Here is a 7,717-nt window from a genome sequence, read left to right as displayed (position 1 = left end):
ATGACCCCATATGAGAGTGATTGTCACCTATCTGCTTCCCTTCCCCATTCTGAGATTAGACAAGACACAGAACTAGAGTAGAGGTGTGGGAAGCCGTAGCTCTCGCGAGATGTGGGAAGCCACAGCTCTCGTGATGTGGGTAGCCGCAACTCTCGCTGCCATTACTAGATGGCGCCGGGCAGTCAGGGCGGTGGTCCAACTAAGTGGTAAACAACCACTTAGCGCATGCGCGATGCTGAGATGACGTAGTCATAACTCCACCCTGGAGTATGCAAACGAAGGTTCTGGCGAACTCACCAATCTATGCATGAGGTTTTGGCAAATGCACCAATCAAGGCACAGCACGTCCCCATAGAGCATATATAAGCAGCAGTAGTCTGGGGTTTCAAGGTCTTTTACCGCATAATGAAAAATTAAATGCTTGTGGAATAATCCTGTTGTGGTGCGTCTTTTCTTGCTGGCGAGACCTGGCGCGCGACAATTGGTGCCAAGAACCCGGGAATTTACGATCATCTAAGGCACGAGCGGAGACCCCCACCAGGGAGGATTCAGAACCACACGGAATTATAGAGGTAAGTTCTGAGAGACAAGAGCCTGAACGATTGCTAGAGCTGCAAACTGTTGTATGCATTGTAATACTTTCACTTTCGGTTTCAACGGCGGACAGCCTGCTGCTTCTTATCTTGCAAATAAAACCGTGTGAACCTGTGTGTTAAATTCTTGTCTACATAAGTAGGGAATATGGGGAACGTAGCAATAAACACCATGGTTACAGCGCTTGATGCGTTATTAAGGAAGAGAGGATTAAAAATTTCAGAGCCGACACTGCGTAAGTTTGTAACAAATGTGGATGAGATAGCACGGTGGTTTGTATCTACAGGTTCTCTAACTTTGGCGAGTTGGAACAAACTGGGCTGGGATGTAGACCGAGCTGCAAAAGAAGGGAAATTGAAACCGGGAACTAGACCCATCTGGAAGTTAATAAAAGCATGTATTGAGGATAAAGCGTGTAGACAGTCATTACAGCAGGGACAGCAGGCTTTGGAGGACGTTCAGGAAAGCATGTCAGAAACAGAACGGGACGAGTCCAAAGAGGCTCGGGGCGAGTCCAAAGAGGCTCGGGGCGAGTCCAAAGAGGCTCGGGGCGAGTCCAAGGAGACTCGGGAAAGGCATGCCCAAACAGAAGAAACTGCGCAGGTAGAATTAGGGGAGGAAGTTGATCAACAGAAGAAGAACCGTACCCGCCATTTGGAGCCTTTATATCCATGGCGAGAACTAGACCGTGCCCGCCATTTGGAGTCTGTAAATCCGTGGCGAGAACTAGAACTCTTGGAAATATCAGAGGAGGAGGAGGAGCAGTTAGAGGAGATAGCTGCTCGCTATGAAGAAGGTCGGCATGATGCACTAAAAGCGGCCGAAAGAGGGCGGTATACTGCTCAGCAGAAGTCAGCTGTGAGCCCATCAGCACCACCTCCTTATAAGGAAGAAAAGCAAAAAGGGTGTGGCTATTCCTTTTGCCCAGCCAATATCCGAAGAGAAATTCAACAAATGTATCCAGTATTGGAGGATCAGAATAACGCTCGTTATCATACACCCGTAGAACACAAGCAAGTAAAGGACTTAGCTGAAGCTGTGAGAGCTTATGGAGTAAGTGCAAATTATACTCAATCTTTAATTGAAAGGCTTACGAGTCAAGCTATGACTCCTGCCGATTGGACATTTGTAACAAAAGCAGTATTGACTACAGGACAGTACCTGGAATGGAAATCTTTATGGCAGGATTTATTAACTGCTCAGGCTAGAGAAAATGCTGCGGCAGGGCAGCCAGCATGGGATTTTGAAATGCTTACAGGCCGAGGAAGATGGGTTAATAATCAGACAGCATATCCATTGCAAGTATATCAGCAAATAAATTCTGCTGCAAGCAAGGCATGGAGAACTTTACCTAATAAAGGAGAGGTTAGAGGCAACTTAACAAAAATTGTACAGGGACCTACTGAACCTTTTTCAGATTTTGTGGCATGAATGTTGGAAGCAGCAGGAAAAATTTTTGGAGATCAAGACACAGCCATGCCTCTCATTGAGCAGCTAGTTTTTGAGCAGTGTCATTGTCCCATATACTAGTGAGCAAGTTGCTACACTGTGTGCCACTACAGATGAGTGGGCAATTTTTAAATGCAGTTTTAATGGACTAATAGACAACCATTATCCTAAACATTCTTTGTTGCAGTTTGTGACTGCACATCCAGTAATTTTTCCCCGTGTCACTGTTAACAATCCCATTAAGGAAGCTTTAGACATTTATACAGATGGCTCTAAAACAGGTAAAGGATGTTATGTGATAAACAATCAAGTGACTACATTACAATTTTTAGCTAATGCACCTCAATTAGTAGAATGTTTGGTGGTCTTAGAAGTTTTTAAGAAATTCACGGAACCAATTAACATCATATCTGACTCCCATTATGTAGTCAACGCAGTATCTAAGCTGGAAATTGCTGGCTACATTAAGCAATCTAGCAAGGTAGCAGACATATTGTCTCAAATTAGAAAATGTATTTTGCAACGAAAACACCCATTTTATATTCAGCATATACGTGCTCATAGCTTGCTCCCGGGACCCATGGTGAAAAGTAATGATTTGGCTGATCAAGCTACAAGAGCTTTTCCTGCGTTAACTAAATCCAATTTTGAACTTGCTAAAGATTTTCATGAGCTGTATCATGTGCCTGCTGCCACTCTACGCATTAAGTTTTCAATTACTCGCGCAGAGGCTCGTACTATTGTGTTGCAATGCGCCAAGTGTGCAGAATTTATTTCTAAACCTTCAGTTGGAGTAAATCCTCGAGGCGTCCATCCTCTTGACATCTGGCAAATGGACGTTACCCACATATCTGCTTTTGGAAAGTTGCAGTACGTGCATGTGTCAGTGGACACCAGTTCTGGCATTGTACATACAACACCCCTAACGGGGGAAAAATCCAGCCAAGTAATTCAACATTGCTTAGAGGCTTGGAGTGCATGGGGAAAGCCCACCATATTAAAAACGGATAATGGGCCTGCATATACTTCCACCATGTTCCGACAGTTTTGCATGCAAATGCAAGTAAAACACCTCACGGGCTTGCCGTACAATCCCCAAGGGCAAGGAATTGTGGAATGGTGTCATCGTACTTTAAAACAATATTTATTAAAACAAAAAGGGGGAATAGAGGCCGTGACAGTCACTACCCCTAGAATGGCCTTATCTTTAACTCTTTTTACTCTAATTTTTTTAATTTGGATGAGAAAGGCCAATCAGCTGCAGACAGACATGGACAATGGCCAAAGCCACCAAAGGAAATGGCCCGATGGAAAAATGTATTGGATAATAAATGGTATGGCCCGGACCCCATATTAATCAGGTCCAGGGGAGCAATTTGTGTTTTTCCACAGAAAGAAGAAAACCCCATCTGGGTGCCAGAGAGACTGGTGAGACTAATTAAGGAGGATGAAGATCGTGGGAGCAGGAAGAATGAAGAAGACGATGATCAACCTAATAATGTTGCTGATATTGATGGTAATATGGACCCCAATAGTCAAAGGAGTTTCTTTATGGGCCATAGCTAAAACTTGGCCTGTACCTACTCCCATACACTCGAATGCGTCAATATTACCCTTATTCTTATCAACGCAATGTGATTTGGGAATACCATGTATTACACCTAGAGGGGAGCCTCCTAAAGTATATAATGCAAGCAATTTTATATTGGCATATATTTTGTGTTTTACTATCATTAATACTAATGCACCTTGTATACATGTAAGAAATGGGTCTTTAGTCATTTGGGTGGATCCTTCTGGAGACTCTGCAGTTAATAATATTATATCCACCCTTATGAAAGTTGCACAAGGTGCTACAGGTGGAAGTGGCACCTCTGAGAAAGGAAAAGGTGTAAATATAACAACACTCATGATGATTCGTGAGGGATCTTGGCCCTCTGGGCCCATCTATGAATCAGTAGTGCCACCTAATGTGACCAGACGTGTCATATTACCTAGTTGTTTACCTGAAAAAGGTTTTCCGCCTTCTTTTACTCAATGTCAGTCTCCAAACTATCGGAACAAACCTATTATACCAGGTTTTGATATGACTCCAGCTTTAGGTAAAGCAAAATGGAATAGCAGTATTAATATCACTGGTCCTGACAATACTTGGCCGTGGTATGAATGGATATTATATAATCAACGTGGAGCATCTACAATAGTGACTCCTTTTGCAAAAATGTTTGGAATTAATGATACTTTATACAATGTCACCGGTGTATACAATACCACTACAAAGAGGCTGAAAGTAAATACTATGGTTAATATATCAAGAGTGCAATTTCAGTCATCACCTGTTTGTGTCCAGCCCCCATTTTTCTTTCTGTTAACATTCAACATTAGTCATGCAAATGATACATTTTGGGAAGCTTCATGTAATAGTTTTAGCAGTCAGTGTTAGCTTGCTGAATGTTGGAATGGCTCTGAGCCATTTGCCTTGATAGTAAAGATTCCCACTATGATACCTGTACCGGTTGAAGCAGATCCCAATACTTTTCCTATTGCTACACTTTATAGATATAAAAGAAATTTTGGCATTACCGCAGCAATTATTACAGCTATTACTATCTCAGCTGCAGCAGCGGTTACAGCAGGATTGGCTATGTCCAATCAAGTAATGACAGCAAATGTCATTAACAATATTACGCAATCTACATCAGAAGCTTTATCTACAGTCCATAAATTGGATGCTCGATTAATGTCTGGTTTACTTTTAGTGAACCAGAGAGTTGATTTATTACAACAACAAGTGGATACTCTTACGAGCATGGTGCAATTAAGTTGTGTTTCTTCAACACCTAATTTGTACATACCACCTTTATAATTCTTGAATGAGTCTTCTTTTAGCAGCAAGAATATATCCCAGTATCTTACAGGACAATGGACAGCTGAGCTGGAAGAACTTCAAGAACAACTCCGGATGCAGATTACGACTCTTAATGGCATAAGAATGAAACCCATAACTGTTGGAGATTTTACTTCTTGGCTTTCTACTGCCTTTTCCTACTTTAAAGAGTGGGTGGGGGTGTTTACATTTGCTGCAATAATGTGCTGTGGAGGAGTGTTGTTGCTATGGTTGCTCTGCAAGCTTAAAGCCCAGCAGAAACATGACAAAGTCATCATCACGCAGGGCTCTTAGCGATTGAGCGCGGTGGTTCCCATGATCTTTGGCTTTCTTTGTTAAGAGAAAATTAACCCCCATAAGTTGTCAGCTCTTGCACCCCAAGGGAATTGTCCCATTGCACTGGGAAGAGTGACAGAAATTGGATCTTGGTCAGCCCTTGCACCATGTGGAGCTTTGCTCATTGCACACATCAGGGTGACCAGATTTGGGTTTTTATATCCATCTTGATCTCCTGGGGCTGCTGGAGGCTCCGGGATGGATCGATGGACTTTATATCCATCTTGATCTTTTGGAGCTGCTGGAGGCTCTGGAATTGATCGATGGATTAGGCTTAAAATAAAAAAGAAAGGAGGAGATGTGGGAAGCCGTAGCTCTCGCGAGATGTGGGAAGCCATAGCTCTCGTGATGTGGGTAGCCGCAACTCTCGCTGCCATTACTAGATGGCGCCGGGCAGTCAGGGCGGTGGTCCAACTAAGTGGTAAACAACCACTTAGCGCATGCGCGATGCTGAGATGACGTAGTCATAACTCCACCCTGGAGTATGCAAACGAAGGTTCTGGCGAACTCACCAAGCTATGCATGAAGTTTTGGCAAATGCACCAATCAAGGCACAGCACGTCCCCATAGAGCATATATAAGCAGCAGTAGTCTGGGGTTTCAAGGGCTTTTACCGCATAATGAAAAATTAAATGCTTGTGGAAAAATCCTGTTGTGGTGCGTCTTTTCTTGCTGGCGAGACCTGGCACGCGACATAGAGGTATCACACAGAGGAATAGTTTGCTGACAGCATATGCACCCCCACCTCGTCTTGACACTGCAGTGGAATTGATGACCATGCTACAACAATGTGGAGAAATAGGACCTTTTAGAGCCACACAATGCTCTGCTACTCTAAATTGGCCCTTCTGCCTGAGCACGATGATATTGTAGAACTTTATTGTGCTGAAATTTTATGCTTTTGACCTTTCTTCCAAATAGTGTTGTAAAGAATCCACTGCTCTGCAATCATTCAAAACTCTAATGATGTGTAGTGTGAAACAATGGGCTGCTAACCTCAAGGTCAATATTTCAAACCCACCAGCACATTCATGGGAGGAATATGAGGCTGTCTGATCCCATAAAGAGAGACAGTCCCAGAAAGCCCAAGTTAGAAGTGCTATGTGTTGGTAAATATTCAATGGATGGACATGGGTTTGGGGGTTAAACATGGCTCTATTGCTGAGGAGGTTTATTCCAATAGTGGAAAACCATGAATGCGGTTTTTCTTAGGTGCCTTCAAGTCCAGCTCATAGACAGCCAATGTACAGCAGAATGAAACACTTCCCCATCCTCCACCATGCTCAGAATTGTAGATGTGTTTGAGACTGTTTTAGTCTGGGTACTTTAGAGAAACAAATTCACAGAAACTCATGTATAAGAGAAAGTTGTATATAAAGGTTAAGTGCACATTAAGAAAACTTCCCAATCCAGTGCTGCCCAAACCCAGAAGTCCAACATTAACCCGTATGTCTGACACCAATCTACAAAGTCCTCCATCTCACCAAACACACTATGACGCTGACTGCAGGAGGAAAGCCGAATTAGGGAATGTGTAAGCATCTCAGCGCTGGCAGGGGTCTCCACATGGCTGCTCCTGCACCCAGGGCTGCATCAGCATCAGTCCATGCAGTTTCTACTTGGGGATGTCTTGTAGAAGTGAGTTTTGCCAGCTGAAGCAGGGAACTAGCTAAGGCAGCTGCACCCTGGTTTGACCATCAGAAAGCAAGAAACCTGAGAACTAGAAAGGCAAGGCTCACTGAGACAGTATCCCCCTACCCTTAATTAACCCGCATGTGTTTATTAGTCAGGTTGGCACAATAAACCAACTGTCTCAGAGACCATTGTTGCAGACACGGTGTTAATCAATCTTCTTGAGGGCCTCCCTCTTTTCTGCTGCCCCTCCAGGTTACCAAACATGATGTCCTTTTTAAGGCCTGGTCTTTCTTCTTACAACAAGTCCAAAGTATGTGAAACAATGTGTCTCCATATTTGCCTCTAAAAATTGTTCTGGCTGTGCTTCACTTCTTACATGGCACATTTGTTCAATTTACCACACATGGGCCCAGGATCCCCACACCACACTCCCCTCATTCACAATGCTATGATTTTTTGGGGGGTCTTTGATACCTAATACCTGATCCCTTCGATACCTTGTATATCACAGACTAGTGTATTTTTCCATGTGGGATTTGTTGTTTCTCAGTTAGAGGGCCACTTGCTTATCTTCCAGCCTACAGAACCCCAGACTCTATATCTTTTGATAGCCAGACACCATCTGCTTTCTTCACCACATTTGCTGATGAACCCGCTTTGTCATCAGCAACGGAGTCGGGACAGGCTGGTGTGCTTCTTCCGTGTGGGTTTTGTTGTTTCTCAGCTAGATGGCCACTTGTTTATTTACAGGCCTTGATGAAACATACAGTTTTCCTCTAGTTCTTGAATGCTTCCTGCCCCACACTATCATGATCC

The 7,717-nt window shown here is 43.5% G+C and overlaps 1 long non-coding RNA gene across 1 annotated transcript; it reads left to right on the top strand.

The window, feature by feature from the left end:
* The first annotated feature begins 413 nt into the window (after positions 1-413).
* On the top strand, positions 414-5,161 carry LOC142430771 (uncharacterized). Its single transcript, XR_012780663.1, has 3 exons — positions 414-572; positions 3,436-3,559; positions 4,962-5,161. It is a non-coding gene; the product is annotated as an uncharacterized LOC142430771 (long non-coding RNA).
* Positions 5,162-7,717: the final 2,556 nt, after the last annotated feature.

Source organism: Tenrec ecaudatus, chromosome 17 (assembly GCF_050624435.1).
Source record: "Tenrec ecaudatus isolate mTenEca1 chromosome 17, mTenEca1.hap1, whole genome shotgun sequence".
NCBI classification, from domain to species: Eukaryota; Metazoa; Chordata; class Mammalia; order Afrosoricida; family Tenrecidae; genus Tenrec; species Tenrec ecaudatus.
This window is presented reverse-complemented; position numbering and strand designations above follow the sequence as displayed.